Here is a 17,405-nt window from a genome sequence, read left to right as displayed (position 1 = left end):
GTAGTCTATAAAAGTTGCTGCTTTTTTTTCTTTTCTTTTCTTAGATTATTAATTTGCTTACAGTAAATTGTGACAGAGGTGTTTTTTTTTTTTCCATTTGTGTGGAATAAAGTGTGCCTAGAACAAAATGTTCCAGTAACACTGCTTTTAGCTGTGCAGATGAAGCAGGGTTGGTCTTTGTGAGATGTCCTTTCTTTTGCTCCCTAATTGTGCTGATACCTGAGTGTACCCAAAGGTAGGTAGCAGAGCTGTAGCAGGTAAACAGTGTTTAAGGGTGCCTATCTTCATAGAGGAACTTGAAATACCTTATTTACTTTAGATGGACAATATAAACAGGTTTGCAGTTTTGATATGTGAAGATTCTCAGTCTGTCATAACGGACTTTTTGCAATCATTGTTGACTGCTAAATGTATTTATATTTCTGCTGTTGTGCACACAGAACTGCTGTCATTCTTAAGGGAAGTGTTTTGAGAACGCAGAAAGCTGTTTGCCCAGACTCTATATGTTTGTGTATAGTGCAGAGGTAACTTAAGTCATTTAAGATGATTTTATGGTCTTTGCAATCAGTTGTCCGTGAAGCGTCTTTTAGTTTTGTGTTCATTCACATGGTACCAAGAGTTCTTTGGCTTTCTTTCTGGCAGAAAATGCTGTGTAACATCCTCCAGAACATTTACGCAAATTACCTCTGTTGAAGCCTTACTCACAACTAGGCCCACAAGTGAATAATTGGCAGGCAGTAGCGCTCACCTACAACCCACCAACATAACCCAACATCTATAGTTTACCTGACAATATTTTTCAACTGATTCCTTGCACATATGAGAGTTTGCATCGTTGTGTTATCTGATACCTTTGCTGAGATTTGCTCATACACATTTTAAATGCGTTAAAGCATTTAGATTACTTCTTAACAGTCAGAGACAATATTAATTGTAGAGCTTGAATTTGAATTTGTTCTCAGTAGGGTAGATCTGCTGTATCTGCGGTCTTGGAATGTTGTTTTTATCACTGTTGTGAATAGATAAGCTTGATTCATTTGTTCAATAATTCAGTTTTTAAATGTTTACCTGTACGTATAAAGTTTTTGTAATTTAGTTTATGGAATGTAAAATATTTTGTCAAGTCTGTATGGCGTAAATGTTTTATGTCTTCCTTTCATGCAAGATATCCAGGAACTAAGAACAGCTATTTTGTAGTCCTCCTTGCCTTGGCTGTTGCTTAAAACCTTCTGCCAATAAGGAAAAGTGCACTCTTCTCCACTCTCTTCTCCTCTGCCCTCCTCTGGCTTCCAATTAAGGGGGGAGAGGAGGGGAGGCTAAAAATATATATATATTAAAAAAAAAAAAAAAGTCTTCATATTAAAGAAATAGAGAAAAAGAGAGAGATGAGTGTCTTTTCAAGCAGCTAACAAAGCCTAACAGACCTTTAACTGAGTTGGCATCCTGTGTTGCTATTACAAGAGGAAAAGCCAGCCAAATTGAACTCTAATATACATGATCCAGCAATGAGGTCTGAAGGATGAGAGTGTGTAGAAAAACTTCTTAAGGTTATCTTCTAACACTTACTGGTTTTGATTTTAAGACAACAAAATAACAAAGCCTTTCTTTCTTCCTTTCTTTCTTTTGTTTTTCCCGACAATGAGCTCTTTCATGCACAGGCTTCAGCAGGTTGCATGGAAATAGTGCATCCACCTCTTTGCTGCTTCTGCCTTTTCCACAAGACCTGTGTGGAGGAATGCTAGCAGCTGCAGGGAGGTTGGAGGTGAGGGGGTGGAGAGGTTTATCAAGTCCTACCTTACATGACCATCTTATGTGCCTTCTGCCAGTGCCTATATCCAGCTTAATTCAAATGAGGGAGTGAAAAATTGACTCAAATATCTGTTGCTAGTTATAACACTGCCATTTAATTGGCAAAATTTAGGTAACAAAGAGATTTTAAAGTGTCTTTACTTGATGAATATTTTGCTATATGTGAAAAGAATGTTCAGTGCGTGTTACAGACAATTATACTGAATGGTTCTGAAATTTTAGTAAATGTAATATTTGTGTGCACTTGTCACACCTCATTTCGTCTGAGATGTTAAAGATAATGTGTTTTTTTGGTTTGGGGAATGAAGAGGAAAAAAAAATGCAATGTAAGTAGTACTTCTTTGAGCCAAGAAAGACTAGCAAGTGCTCCTGGTTTCCATTCATTTTATACTTGAACTGTTTGGCAAAGTAATCTTAACCATTGTAAAGCATTTAACTTACCTCTCCAGAGCAAGAGCAACTGAGAAACCAGTTATCTGTGTACCTCAGAATAGCAGAGGAAGAGAAAGGGAAGTTAAAATTCATTGTGGCTATTCTATGTCCTTAATGTCTTTGATGTGAGTGGGATTAATTCTCTGTTCCTTTCCATCTTTGCTTGTACTTTGTTGAAGAATTTTGAACTTGCCTCCTAAAATATATATGCTGTATTCCTTTTGCCTATCATTTAATTGGTCACAAGATGGCTACCTCAGTTTCTTTTTTGAGGATCATGGTACTGTGGCTCCTAGCATTAACTTTATGATTAAAACAAACAGATGATTAATTTAATTTTCAGGCTGAATAAGTCACTTACACAGGTGCTTTTTAAAATGTTGAGCTCCTTCTGCTAGATGAGGATTGCACCTCATATCCTTCTGCTCTTCAGTCTTCTAATGAAATCCCATTCAGAATGTGAAATGGGTAGGAGCTTCAGCCTTACCAGGTTTGGATACCTTCTCTCAAAACTAATTTATATATCCAAGGAGATTGCTGCCTTCTAGCCTTCAAGATTCCCAGGACAAAAATACAGTGCTTTGCTCTTACTGCTTTACCTTTGCTACATAGGTGTCTGTAACTCATTATTGTACTGTTTGTTTCAAAATCGTTGCTTAATATACCTTCTGTATTGAGTTCCCACTGGTTTTTGTTTGTTTGTTTGTTTGTTTTTTCTTTCTGTTTTCAGCTGTCTTCTCACATGCCTTTTCATTTAATAAAATGCATGACAGGAAAAAGTCTTTAAGGTGGACATACACAAAACTCTTCAGGACCTTGTGCTGGGTGAGATAGGTGGGGACACATTCACATTAACTTCAAGGCCTTGAAACTAATGCGTCGTGTTAGATAAAGTCTGTGTTGTTTCTTCTGCACTGGTCTCAAGTATTAGGCTTATGATGTTGTCTTGAGGATGCAGTTGCTCACAAAACAGTTACAATAATAAAAGTTTTGTTTGTGATATATCTGTCATTCTTCCTGAATAAATTAAAAATAAGTCTTCAAATTAACTTTCAGCAGCAGTCATATGTAAATTTCAGCTGCCATGTACCACCTGTAAGGTGTAACTGGACTGTGGAGGTGTTTTGTTTTGTTTCTTAAAGATAACACTTTAAAACAAAAACAGCAAAAAGGAAAGTTCTAGTCTTCTTCGTGTTTTATTTGCCCTCACACTTCAATAAAACTAAATGCAACATATTACTGTGTCTTCTTGTATCAAATTTATTCGGTCTTGAGTTTCAAGGAAGTGTACATAGATGGTGCTTGTGGGTATAATTACAGCTGGCAAGAAAACAGAGCGCTGTATTGTGAAAGCAGAGATTTGCCTGTGATGTTCCTGCTCTGGTGGGGACTGAAATGGGAGTGTAGGAGCTGTGGAAGCTGCCCCAGAAGATGCAGGAGCCCCATGACTGACAGGACAGCACTGACATAACACAGTGTCTTCCCTTGTTTTAAGGCAAGTGCATGTCTGCCAGGCATAATGGGGTTCCTGGGTAAGATTTCTGAGCTTGTTGTCCAAGCCCAGCAGAAGAAGACCATTGTGATAGCATGGTGAGCAATTCTTTGTCATCCAGGGAAGGAAAATGAGCCTGGGTCATCTGGTTGCTGTTGTGGTTGTAGCTAAAGATGGAGATAATCCTCCACAGTGTGACTGGATAGCCCACCTGGGATTACTGCTTCCAGCAGTTCCTGGTCAGCCAGAGGTACAGCTGTGATCTCTGCCATACAGTCTGCTTTCTTCTGTGGGCAAGCTCCTCCGCTTGCTTTGCTGATGATCAGTGCAGTTTAAATCTGCTGCCTGCAGATGTTAAAGGTATGAACTGTTACCCCAGAGATATGAAAAATGTTTCTTGCAGACCTTGAGTCACATTTGTGCTGCATTCAGTGAACTGACTTTAGACTGCCCAGCTTTCCTTTAAAGTCATGATTCCCTTTTAATGAAAGGGGGAAAAAAAGATTGGCAAGAATCCCCTCCCATTTGCAGAGCATGGGAGAGGAGGAGTCAGGAGTCTTGCACAGCCTCTGGTCCCAGTTGTCTGGGGAAGCCCTAGAAAGGAGGGATTGTCCTTCCTGGAGCTCACATGTTGCTTTGTTTGCTCTGTACCATCAGCTCTGGGGAACAGGCATCCTCATTCTCTGGAGCAGAGCAAGAGATATGATGATCACATGGGGATGGCTCAGCCTCTTCTCTGAGGAGGCGTTTCTCACTGATGCTTCTGCCGTGGTCCAGCTGCCCCTGCTGTGGGGCAGGTGGCAGGCACTGTCTATGATGAGCTCTTGCAGGAAAGAGCTGGATGACTCTGCCTTCACAGGGTCAGCTGTCAATGGCTAAGATTGGTAGGAGACAGTGACTGGAATTTGTTGCAGAATGGATATGAAGAATCTGGGCGCTACTACTGCAGGCAAGATACCAGCCCATGATGCCTTCAGTCCGAGATGGTGGATTTCACATTTTAGTGTACTGCCATCTGGGAGCTGACCATAACATGAGATTTTCAGGAGACAGCCAAAGCCTCCAGCTGACTTTATTCTGGGATAAGAATTGTAATTTATTTGAGAGAGCTAGAAGGACTGTATCCCTTATTTAGAAAGTTTATTTCGTGCAATAAGTCTACAAACCAGGCCTGAGAAGTCCTGTGTTAAAGATGGGAGCCAGCTCATTTATGAACAGGCACACATTCATACAGAGATATTTTCCTTTAATAAGCATGAGAATCCTTGACATGAGCAAACAGTCCACTTAATCCATTGTCCGTTGAGTGATTGATTGTAAGAAATGCGAGAGCAGATTTGGGACTTCACGTTACCAAGTATTGGCTATTAATAGAAGCACTTGCGGAGGTGGAAATAAGCCAGCAGGGAGGAGGGAGAAGGGGTGCAACAGTTACTGGTTTCCCTTATAAAGGCTAAATTAGAATTGTCCACTCTTATAAATCAAGATGTTCAGCCTGCTTTTTGTGTTAGTAGTGACACTGAAGTACAAATACAGCAGAAGTTGGGACCAGTTGGAGTTCTATTGCCAACACGCTCTGCTCAGTCTTTCCTCTGGAGTGGTGTGGGGGGAGTAGTTCTCTGTGCCTTCAGGATGGGAGCTGGCAACAGGCTCACAGAGGAGGTGCCAGTGTGCATGCGTGTGCCCACGTTCTCCCTCTGATACCGTGAAAAACTGGGATGTGTGGGTCAGCATCCACCAGCAAATAGCAGAGGGCCACTGCAGGCACAGTGGGCTTCTTGTAGAGGTGGAAATTCATTTCATCTGCTCTTTGCACTGCACAAGCAGTCAGTAAGAGAAGTCAGTAAGTCTAACGTACGTGAAGTTTTCAGAGTTGTATGTCTTTACATCTCAGAAGAAAACCAGTTCTGAGAGAATTTCTCTGTTTTCTTCTACTACCTAGATGTGAAAAAAAAAAAAGGCAAGGTAGCATTTATATTACAAATATTTTAATATCATATAATGCTTGAATGTAATGATGACCAGAAGAAGTGAGGCATACAGGAGTATAAAAGGGATGCAAGATAGTCCAGCCTTAGAATAGGTTGATTTAGGTGCTCTGATCTATAATACAACCTACAACCTGGGGCAAGACCCTGATGCCCTAATCTAACTGGACAGTCATTTCCTAACACATATTTGGGAGTCTCATGTTCCCCAAGAATGATGACATTTTTTTTTTCTTTTTTTTTTTTTTTTGCTTTGGGGTTATAATTCCTTGGTTTTCTGATCTGTGAAACGTGGATGATGATAACGGTGCTTCTCACTGCCCAGAGCTGTCAGTCTACAAAATACTGCCTCTGTATCATATTCTGATGCTCCACTAATGGGATAGCCTTAAGCAAGGAGGAACTTAATTGTAAAAAGCAACAGTGCTGTTTGTTAGCTCTTGCTAACACAAAGTGTATTTTAGTGTTGTTTTTTCTCTTGAAGTTTCAGTCAGGCTCCTTACTTTTAAAGGCACATCTGGAAATTGATTTTAACTCCATAAATGACTGTTTTGTAAAGATCTGGGGGTTTTGAGTGTCCATCTGAGTGTACCAGTGTACTGCCTTCATCAGAAGAGCACCAAACGTTTTGACTTCACCTTGTTGTCTTTACAAATTCTGCTTCTCCAAGGACCTGTCCCATCCTTCTTGAAACTGTGCTAACAGCCATGCTCTGCATTTGCTAATGACTTGACTTCAGTCAACCCATTGAATTAAAAGCAAAGCTGCTATCGTGTTACGATAAATCACTTTTCATTCATATTGCATTATTATTTAAATTGGCTCCCCCTCACACGTGAAGGGTACCTGACAGTCTCTTCAGGAGTTTCCTTTCAGGAAGATGATTCACGTGCTGCCTCTGTGGAGACAGAATATTTGAATAATTTATTTATTATTAGCATTCAGTGTGTTTGCAGTGGTATTACTGAAGAAGTAAAATGAAGTCGGAGGGGTTGTACAACGTGTCCCTAAGGGAGTAATTTGAACAGCAGCGCTCGCCTTTGTTTGGGAAAGTGTGTAAAGCCCTAGCTGGGCTGCCAGAGTCCTGAGGGTGCTGGTGGGGGCTCTTGTTTGTGAGAGGGTTTTGAAACAGTGCATGTATTCAATAAAAGATACCAGCCACAGACAGCGTTTTGAAGAGATTCTTACAGAAATGGTCACTTTGGCATGATGTTTTTAGCTCTGTGCTCTGTGTGGCATGGTTGTATACAGAGTGCTATGCGTTGGCTGCACAGTATGGATCTTTTATCTACACTATAGATACAGTCTTTTTATTCCTATTTTTTTAGTTTAGTATGTAAGACGGTGGCAAAACCAGTAATTCATTAAGTGCCTGAAGTGTGGTTGGGTTAACATTGATGTTAGAGCCTTTAGGAGGGAAGTGTGACCGCTGGCTGCTTGTACTCCCAGTGACCAAAATGCCCGAGCTACCTTTGGCTCCTGGCATTGAGGAGGAAGGCTGAAGTGCAGCAGGCAGGTCGTGTTCATGTTAGCTCAAGCTGCAGAGTATACCAAGATAAGTTCAATTCACACCCTGTTTAAACTCGGTGACTTTAGACTCGCATAGACATTTATGCTATCTTTGCAGATAAGTCTTGTAACCGTCCCTCGGAGTGAATTCCTTGGAAGCTACAGCTCCTGGACGCCCCAGGACAGCATGTACTGCTGCTGTTTGCTTTCCTTGGCAAACAGAGGGTGTGGGTGCCTGCTGTGAGGCAAACTTTGGGCACTGGAAAGGGCCTGGCTGCCTGTGATTGCCCACAGCGTGCCCAGTGGCAGTGAGAAGGCGCTTTGCAGTGCATGCTGAGGGGAGAGGTAACTGCTGCGAGTCCCCACAGCGCTGGCCTGACAGGCCCCTGGAGAGCACAGTGTAGGAAGGGACAATGGAGGCTGCCCAAAGCCTGGAGGAGGCGAGGAGCGGCTGTTCCTTGCCCCAGTCAGTGCTGATGTCACCCACAGGCAGCTCTGCTTCAGGGATACCCCGAAATGGCTTAATGTGTTCTTAGCAAGCTCCTGCTCAGAGGCCTTCTCCTGTGCCAGCACTGCCATACACCCGGGGCTCATCCAGTGACGTCCTCCTGACAGGAGCTGCTGTCAGCTGGGAGCACAGGGGTTGTGTGCCAGTGCCCAGCATCTCCACATGCCTGGTGGTGAGGGGCTGTCGGGTGGCTGGACACGAGCCCTGCAGGCACAGCGAGATGTCTGGCAGCAGTGTGTGTCCATCTTGTGGCACCTGGGCCCAGTCCACCTCTGGCTGGGCTGGGCTTGGAGCAGGGAAGCTCGGCAGCCTCCACCAGGGACATAGCATCCCACCAGTTTTACAGCAGTACTCTGACAGGTCCTGGTTAGAAACTGGCAGTAAGATGAGTGCAGTAATGTGGAAAACGGTAGAGTATGCAAAGGTTTCTTTTCCGTAACTGTAAAATCACTGTGATTGTTGCCATCAGGATCTCTGGGCTGATGAGCAGGAGCATATGCTTCATGCTGAGAGCCTGTGACTGTTTGGCGTTCCTAAAATCTGAAGGTGGTTCATCTTAGAAGTAATCTTGGCTTTCATAATTGTGGATTCCGTTAAAGAGTACAGCCACAAGACAGGCGTACATCTGTGCCTTACGTGGAGGTTACTAAATCAGAACAGTTTCACAGTTGTTTTGCTCTGAGCAGTTGTGGTGGTGTATAGATTGCCACGAACAAGGAAAGCTGTTGTCACGTTGGGCTGATCCTCGAGGACGTGTCAGGCTTGTTAAAACAGAACTACGTTGGAAGAATTAAAGCAGAAGCTCTGAGATTTTTTAAGAAGCTCTCTTGCTTTGACCCTGCTTGTGTGATGGGCAGCAACACATTTTTGGATCCCTGGGCGGACCAAAGCTTCCAAACTAGCAAACAGAGGAAAATTATGGGAAAAACAGCAATGGTGATGAAGTCTGAGAGATGTTCATGTCTTGTGTTTTTTTGTATACTGTGTTAGTGGTGTCTGTGGTTAACATTGGCAATAATTGTTCCTCTCTAACACGCAAAGAATTTCTCCCTGCTGGTCAGAGCAGATCTCTGTGTTGCTGGTTAAAGATTGGTAAGTTTTATGGTTCCATAAAAGGCATTTCTTAAACATCTACAAGAAATGGCAAAATAATGGAAAGGGCATATTACTAAGTGAGCCTAGCATTGTTTGAATACTTGAAAAAACTAGAGGGTACCTTAAATTGGAAGGGAGGTTAGCAGTATGCACATTTCATGCTATGTGTTATTTAAGCTAAATGTTGAAAAAACAGTTGTTTTCAGACATTGGAATAGAATGTAACCACTAGGAATTCTTCAGCTGTACACTTGAGAGTATGCAGAGCTCTGGGATAGCTGAAGTTCGTTCTTACAGCTATGAACACATCGTTTTATTGTGTTGCAATTTATAACACACTTCAAACTGAATTAGGACTTTAAGAAGGAAAGAGGCAGGAGTTTTTCCTTTATCAGTAGAAGTACAGTGTGTTCACAAACCCCTAGAAACAAAACTGGGACTCTTTTTGGAGTAGGTAGGCCTTCATGCTATCCATGTCCGTCTACTTGAAGTTGCACCTGCCAGGGTAAAAAACTGTGAACATGAGCCTGCTGTAGATACAGCACTTCTTCCCATTCCGGTCCCTTTTAAAGGAAAGATAAGTTGCATTTGGATCCTGAACGAGAACTTCTTTAAGCAGTTCTCTCAGATCAGCAGAATGAGATAAACTCACATTTTCTTACAAAAGTGATCTTTGGCAGAAGTCCTTAAGACTTTTAAGCTGGTGAAGGAATTGATCCTCTTGTTAATGCATTTCATACTGACCACAAATTAGCAAAGAAAACTATGAGTTTATATTTGAACTATTTTGGGACAGCTTCCATCTGTTTGAGGTAGCATTATAAAATCCTTGGCTTCATCTTACGTGCTTTTTTCTCGCAAGTTTTCCTTTTCTTTATAGGTCAAAGTCTCACAGTGGTTGCAATTGCATAAAATAAAGGTAATATATTCATTTTCTCTCTGACAATATTTATTTCTTTGTCTGGCCCATCATACTGCTCTCTAGCGCACAAGAAGGATAAGGTGAAATAAAATTAAAATTTCTCACAGAAAAATGGGAAACCCCAGTCCTGAATTTTACACACATGCACAGTTTGAATGTAGAAGCTAAGAACACTCGCTGCATGTCTTTTATTTTCATATACATACAGTATGTCCTTGCACTGCAGCTTCTTAACAGAGGTTCTTTATTTTGTGTGAACTAATACATTGTTTTTCTTTATAATAGGATATGTTGCTTTGTGAAACACATGTTGAGTTTCATCATTCCGTTTCTGGTACTAACATAGAAGTTGTTCCTCCTGAAATAAGAACAATAAAATGTTTCTCCTGGGATGAAAAGATAAAATAGCTAAGGCCAGACAGCCTGATAACTGTGTGCACAAATACATGTGTGTCTGTATATTCAAACATTTACCTTTAAATGTAAATGTGTATTATCAAATATATTGAGCTTGTACAAATAAATATGCAGTTACATGGAGAACTACCCCTTTTTGTGCTGTAGATTTGGTCATCTGCCCTGTTCTTGTAAACTGTGAAACCCATGCACAGAGGAAAAATTTTCTCTGTAATCTAATGTTGTTCTGGGAAACCCAGCTATTTCCACTGTTGATAGGCAATGGTTTCTATGTCAGCCAGATGCTAGACTTGAGGTATGAATATGGGAAAATCATACATTTTGAAAGTTTTTGTGACAAACACTGCCTTTCCCACCACTGTATGTCATGGCTCTCCTTTTTTCCCTATTTTCTCTATACATATTTTCTTCTTTATCGTGTCTCATATTTCTAACAGTCCTCCCTTTTGGACTTTGGAGCAGATCTGATTGTTCCCTTAATAGTTTTTCCCTGTTGTTGTTTTCTTTTTTGCTCCTTCAAGCAGCTTGAGTTTCGATCACTGATTCTGACATTGTTAATGCTCAAACACACTTTGGGTTAAAAAAAATTTAGGTGTAGGATAAAGTTGTTTGGGTTTTGTTTTCGTTTTGTTTGTTTATTTGCTTTTGTTATTCTTACCCTACCATCAGTTTTGTTGTTTTTCCCCCATAATTTCTCTCAATGTCATTATGTCAGTAACAACTTACTCTATTACCAAAGCCGGGTATATTTCCCTGTGTGTCTAAGGCAGAAGACTGCATGATCCTTAGTGAGGTAAAGGTATACTTCTGGGTCTGTCTGTTGAGGTTTGGCTACAGTGGCTAGTGAGAGATGAGGTATTTTTTGTTTTTAATAGTATCACAACTTGTCTTGGTCCCACTGATGGACCGGAAGCATTACTAGGTGTGCGTTTTCAAACTCTTTGTAGTAGAATTGAATTAGTGGCTTGAAGTTGGAAAACAGCAAATGCTGGCCAAGATGCATGATAATTTAAGAAATTGGAGTACATTTCTTTTTTTGTTTGTTTGTTCGTTTTGTTTTGTTTTGGTTTTGTTTTGGTTTTAGTTTGGCATCCAGTCAGGTCTCCAAGGTGATCTATTTGTTCTTGCTTTTTGGCTTTTTGATATAGCTCCTCGCTCTGTCAGTAACTTTGCTGCTTCTTTTATTAGGTTACAGTATCTTGCTGTTACTGCTCGTTACTTGCACAGGAAGCCTACCTAGTAGCTGTAAGAAAACGAGGCCCGAAGGATGTGACCTGACATCTGAGGAAGGGTTTAATGTGGCCAGGTCTGGTGAACAGCAGTGATGTTTGTTCGTAATGCTTTGACCAGAATTAATCCCTGCAAAGGCAACCTGAGTACAAGTGAGTGCTCAGAGTGCAGTTTCGTACCAGAAGACAAGAGAAGCAGCTTGGTACTGTCTGCTCAAATTAAGGCTTTAGACACCCAGCAGACCCTTGACTTCCCAGTGCCATCTGAACAGCTTAATGCTTGAAGGCAGAAATGACAAGTGGCAGAACTTGGTGGCAACAAAATCTAGCAAACAGGCAGTACTCCAAGGTCGTGACTACATGGCTTTTCTGTTTAGTCACCATGGTCTAGCAGAGCTCCAATTGCTTCTAAAGAACAGGGTCCAAAGTTGCTAGCAGATTCTGAAATGAATCCTTCTGAAATTGTGTTGCCAGGATCAACAGCTACTCTCTTACCAGAGTTGCAAATGCAAATAGGTCAGTGGCATGGTAATTTACGTTGTAACATTGTAACATTGGATGATTTGCCAGCTGTCAGTAGAGATGCCCCTTCTGCCTGTGTGCACATACTTTCATGAACTCCAACACACATTAAACTCCTCCAGGTAGCCCTTAGTTTCTACTCTTGGGAGGACAGCTAGCAAAAAATATACAACAAACAGTGCTGAGCTTTTGACTGATATTTTACTTTCTCCATGATTAACTGCAACAAGAGATCTTAAGTATTTATTGTGCAAGAGGAGGAAAATGAAATGTAAGGGGCCCGAATGAAATGTGCTAGTATACAAGGCCGTTAAGCAGCTCTTTAGCAATCCACAGTTGGAGTATAATGGCTTAAGATGATGATAGTGAACTATCAGCCTAACTAAAGGCATTTCTCACTTTTTATTTGAGTTTATTTGAACAAATGGAGATGTTGTGGCAGTACTTAGAGCACTTCAAAAATGATCTTTTCCACAGAAGATTGGTTTAAAATAATAATAAGGGAAAAAATGTACCTTAGAGCAGATCTGTTATGTGAAAACAAATCCTAAAGTATACAGTTTCTGTAGATGTATTATTCAGCTGGTTAACCTGTTTTATAAGCTGAAATTCTTTTCCAGATAATATCCTAGGGGAGAGTACTCTGTAAGCCTGACAGGAGGAGGTACAGCTTTACAGACTGGAGACAGTATACAAGAATCCTAAAGCTGCTTCTCAGAGCGGTCTGCAACCTGCAATTTGGGGCACACCCAGGTGCTGCAGAGGCTGGCCAAGGACCCAAGAGAAAAGAGGAGCTGTGAGCCTCAGTAGTTTATTCTGCTTCTGTGACTTCTTTAAACACTCTGATTTGAAAATGGATAGCTGTGGGTTTGTGTTAAATGCTAACTCACATGAGCAACCATATCTGTAAATGTTTAATAGCTCCTCCACCTCTCTTCACACACTGTAGGTTATTCACGTTATATCACAAATAATTTGATGAAAATCTGAATTTTTCTTTTCAAAGTACCCTCATTGAGTGAATCACTGTGTGGCAGCTGTAATTAGCATCATGAGTCTCCACTTGTATGCCTGTGCCAGTTAAAATAATACCCTGTGCTGCTCTGTGGGGCTGCCTGTCGTGGTAGCGTGCAGCACACAACGCTCTTTGGGCATTATCTTAGTACAGGTGTCTTTTTCAACACCTCAGCTTCCTTGGAGTCTTCATGTAGATGTTTCCTCAGTATTTATTAACTGAAAATCAGGAAGTGAAGTGTGGTTGGATTTACATAGGAAACCAACAAGCTGACACCTGTAGAACTTCTTCCCTGTGGGCGCTTGGTCCTCCCAAAGCAAAAAAGCCCCTGCGATAAGTCACTCCAGGTATGCAAACTGTTTGCAAAATAATGATGTAGTTTCCCATGTCCTCTCACTGGTTCCAAAGCCGAGGCTGCCCTGGGCAGGAAGGTGGCTGCTTCAGGTGACGCAGCTGGGAGCTGCGGTCAGCCCTGCTCGGGGACAGAGGGGTCCTGGTGCTAGGAGGCCCCTGCGAAGGGCAGAGCAAGGTGGCCTTTTCAAAAGGAAACAGCCTTCCCATTTCAGGCAATTTGAAAAACAACATTCAGACACGTGAAAGGAGAAACCTAGTTGGGGTCAATTATGGTTGGTATTAAAGACATTTTTAGAAATGCCCCATTGCATCCGACTCACCTGGCTGAGAATCTGAATGTACGTTTTCCTCTGCTTGGGTTCTGTGAGGTGGAAGGGAGCAGTTTTACACAGAGTACTCAGTTTCCAAAATGATTCACAATTTAGCTGATTCTAATGAAAGGACAAATGCTGAAGTTGGGGAGGATTTTGACATGCTGTTCTTGTTATACCAACACAAAGAGTCAACCCGGCTTTCGCTGGCCTGCTGTGTAGTGGTGGTTTCACAAGTCGTATTTCTTCTGCACTTGCTGAACCATGTCAGACCGCTTTTCTGCCATAATATAATCTCCTTACAAAGCTGACTGTCAGTTTCATTAATTAGCTGTTGGTAGTGGTATGTCTACTATAAGTAGAGGACAGGTTTTTTAGAAAAAAACAACTTATGTCTTTATGTCTTTCCATACAATTTTAATTCATCTCTCCTGTTTACTTTAGGATGCAGTTCCTCTTATTATTTAATCATTATATATATGTGTGTGTGTGTGTGTGTTTTGCATTGTTGTTCTCTATTCAGTGCATTAACTGTGGAAACTGAGATTTGGTGGGTTACTGTAAATTTAGCTAAATGTAGCATTTCCTAGCTTTTAAGTGCTTCACCTTTTCATAGTGGGATTTGGGTTTGGTTTGTTTGTGTTTTGTTTTTTTGGGGGGAGTGGGGAGAGGGGAGTCTGCCACCTCTGTGACTTGTATTTAGGTTAGTTATTTGTGTATATAAGCAAATCGAGACTGTTGGTTATGCCATGTTTTTTGCATGCAGCATGCCAGTTCTGCATGGGATGGAATTTGTTTGTTTATTTTATTATCAGGGGTGTTCAAAAAATAATAATAAAAAAGAAACTTGTGAACAGCCATTGTAAAAGTTTGAATTTGCCCAGTTAGAGACTAAGGTTTCCATTTAACACAAGTTTATTCTTTTACTTAGTTGTTTAGTCAGGAGTTTATTCCCCTTGCCTCTGCCCATTATGCATGCTGGCTTCATAATTTATTACTTCCTTTGATGAAATTGAAATTCTGGGTAAATTTCTGCTGTCAGTGAAAACTTGCGTTTTTTAGGAATTCACAACCTGGTCACTATAATAGAAATATGTTATATGATACCTAAGTTTGTAACTAAGCCCATACTTCAGGTGTGCATAGCACTTTGCAGAAAATCAAAAGGCCAAAAAGAAAATCAAAAGACCTACAATAGGTAACATCTAACATGACATGTTCATGTATACGTGTAGCATGTTTAGCCTTCAAAAACTACCAAATATTTTCTACGAAACTCCGGAATTACTTGGATTGTGCTAATAACTTGGCAGTTACCATATACAACACTTCTCATCTTCAAAGTACTTTGAAGCATTACCTAATTAATTTGCCCAGCATCCTTTTTAGCAGGTTTGGGTGAATACCAGCACCCCAGCTTAAATGGAGAGTTTGAGCCCATCAGGTTCGGCAAGAGCCACAGGATCCCTGATCCCACTGTGATTCCTTGGTCCTTTTTTAGAATCCATCTCATAAGAGATTCCCATTGTAGTCAAGAAACATGCTGCAGAATAGTTACATATCTTCATCTTTGGTTTGGACATTGGGGTTTGGAGACCTGAATTAATAATTGCATGGTAAGAAAATTGCCATAGGCTTTTGTTGTCTGTGGTGGACATTTACACTGCGAGGTTACTTCACGAGACTGGGCAGAGGAGGTGGTTAAGGGGATGCAAAGGCATTCAGCACTTGGCCACCATCCCAAACAAGGAGTGGGGAAAGGAACTGGCGAAAAGATTGTCCGGGTGAAGTGGTTATAAATCCCATTAGTACTTCCACGTCCAGACAACATCTTTTTATCTCCAATTATCTGCATGACTCTTCACTGCAGGCATGGCTGCTGTGCAAGATTTTGGCCTGCTCTCATGTAACAACCTCCCCCCGACCCTGTGCATTTTGGGTTCCACAACTCGTGCCCATGAACTCCGAAATTCAGCCAGGAGACTGAAGATTTACTGGGTATCTTTGCATTCCTTACTGTTGGCTGGAGCTGCACATATGCATGTAGCTCATCTGCACAGCTATTGGAGCAGTCACATAAGTCAGTCAGTAATTTCCTGCAGTATTTTTTTCTATTTAAAGTACTGGAATCACAGAGCACTCAAATTAAGCAGTTCATGCACTTTGGAATTGAAGAGAGTGCCTTGGAGAAACTCTCAAACTGCAGCTGAATTAATGCTAACTGGGGCCTGAGGATTGCTAGCAAACACGAGCAGATGAGGGGCTGATAAACCTGGCAGAGTTTCAGAAAGCAAGGGTGGGGTGGCTGGGGAGCATTATCTTATCTAAATGGTAATTTCTATTCTGTACGTTAATTAAAACACATAGTGTACAAACGAGCGTTTAGGAAATCTTTTGGAGGATCTTTTCCTAAGGGGGTGTTTTGGAAGTAAATTGCAAGTTGTACATGTCTACTCAGTGCAGCCTCCAAGAACAACGCAGAAGCAGGCCATCCAAATTATATGCCCCATTCAAGCAAGACGTTTGTATCTATGTGGATAGTTTTGGAGGAGTCTTTTTTTATTTTGGACTTAATAATGCATTTTTGGGGATCCTGATACTCTCAGCAGTTAAGGGAAGAAATTTTTCTCGTTTCTTAATGATATTTCTTCATGAAGACTACTTGAACATATCCAGGAACCAGTTTGGATGAGTTAAACCAGTTATAGGTGGGGCCGGTTTTGTATTTATTTTAAGCGTGGAAGCAAGGTTCCCATTTTGTAATCAGAAAGTGTTTATATGGGAGGCATGCTTTTCGTTATCATGTCAGTTTTGCTTTCTTTGCTGTCTTATTGTGCATTCATGACTCTGATTTGTTTGCATCCTTGCTTCTGTGAAACATCCCATATTTTGCATCTCGGGTGGAATGATCTCATGCACTGGCAGGCGTGGGTAGTGTTGGTATTTTATTTGCTACCTCGCCTTTTTCTGGAACATAAGCACATACCACCTCAAAAACCAACAACAAGCCAATCCCCCTGTAAAACATTTCTCACTTGAAAAACTGTCGAATTTATTGGATTCGTAGTAATAGCAATGACCTCAGGTGTAGCAAATGAATAGTAATGAAAGCCAAATAACACTTTTCTGCAGGGTTTAGAGACAGGGGTTTTGTTTTTTAAACTTTTGCAGAAGAACAAATATTTCCTGTTTGGAAATGGAAAAAAAGAAGTTACGGATGCCTGTGTGGAATTAGAAGGGATTTGGAAATGAAATGTAACCCTGTGCCCCAAATATGAAATTGCATGTGGTTTGCCTGGCCATTTCAGGAAAATCCACTCTCCTAATCTAATCCAAATAATTAGATTTTGGATTAAGGTAGGCTATAGTCATCAGAACCAAAACAGGTAGAGATAATTTGTATCCAGTCTGGACCCTCTCTTACCAGGCCTAGGTTATTTTTCCTATTTGTAAATCTCTGTAACTTTTCCTTCAATTATTAATCTACAGGCAGAGTGCAAAAGTTATTAAGGCTAGAAACAGGAAAAGATGAATGCTGACCTTTCTAATTGGCTCTTGAAACCTGAAATATTTACCGCTCTAAGGATTAATAATGTTTACGGAATGATTTGTCATCCAAACCAAGTATTTCTTGCTTCTTCGTGAAGCCTGCCCTCCGATAAATAAGCATCTGTTGGTGCCTCCACGTAATGGAGTTTTATACATCAGTGTAGAAAGAAATCTTACTTCCAAGTGATTCAGAATACACTTCAGTAGCCGAGCAGACTTCACTGCTGGTTCCCTCGCTTTCTCTGCTAAGTGC

At 41.1% G+C, this 17,405-nt stretch overlaps 1 protein-coding gene across 7 annotated transcripts in view; it reads left to right on the top strand.

The window, feature by feature from the left end:
- The window catches only part of FOXN3 (forkhead box N3), a 203,315-nt gene that overhangs the window by 126,663 nt on the left and 59,247 nt on the right, over positions 1 to 17,405 (top strand). The gene's annotated exons all lie outside the window — the stretch shown is intronic.

This window comes from Oxyura jamaicensis, chromosome 5, assembly GCF_011077185.1.
Source record: "Oxyura jamaicensis isolate SHBP4307 breed ruddy duck chromosome 5, BPBGC_Ojam_1.0, whole genome shotgun sequence".
In the NCBI taxonomy this organism is placed as follows: Eukaryota; Metazoa; Chordata; class Aves; order Anseriformes; family Anatidae; genus Oxyura; species Oxyura jamaicensis.
The sequence above is the reverse complement of the archived record's forward strand: the minus strand, read 5'-3'. Positions and strand labels throughout refer to the sequence as shown.